We start from the raw sequence: 399 nt of genomic DNA on the forward strand, positions 1-399 counted from the left end.
TGTTGTTTAATCTCCATGTGTTCATGTGGTGATTAGGGCTTCTTCCAGTGTTAACTGTAAGCTTTATTGCATTGTGGTCTGATTGAATGTATGGAATTATTTCAATCTTTTTGTATTTGTTGTGGTTTGCTTTGTGCCCCGGTATATGATCGATTTTGGAGAAGGTTCCATGGGGTGCTGAGTAGAAAGTATGTCCTTTGGTGCTGGGTGGAATACTCAGTTGATGTCTGTTAAGTCCATTTGATATGTGATATTGTTTAATTCATATGTCTCTCTGTTAACTCTCTGCCCTGTTGACCTATCTAATGGAGACAGTGGGATATTGAAGTCCCCCAGTATTAATGAGTCGGGATTAATCTGGGTCGAAATCCTGTAGTATTGCTTTTATGAAGTTGGGTG

Source organism: Nannospalax galili, unplaced genomic scaffold (assembly GCF_000622305.1).
Source record: "Nannospalax galili isolate Female #2095 unplaced genomic scaffold, S.galili_v1.0 scaffold318, whole genome shotgun sequence".
In the NCBI taxonomy this organism is placed as follows: Eukaryota; Metazoa; Chordata; class Mammalia; order Rodentia; family Spalacidae; genus Nannospalax; species Nannospalax galili.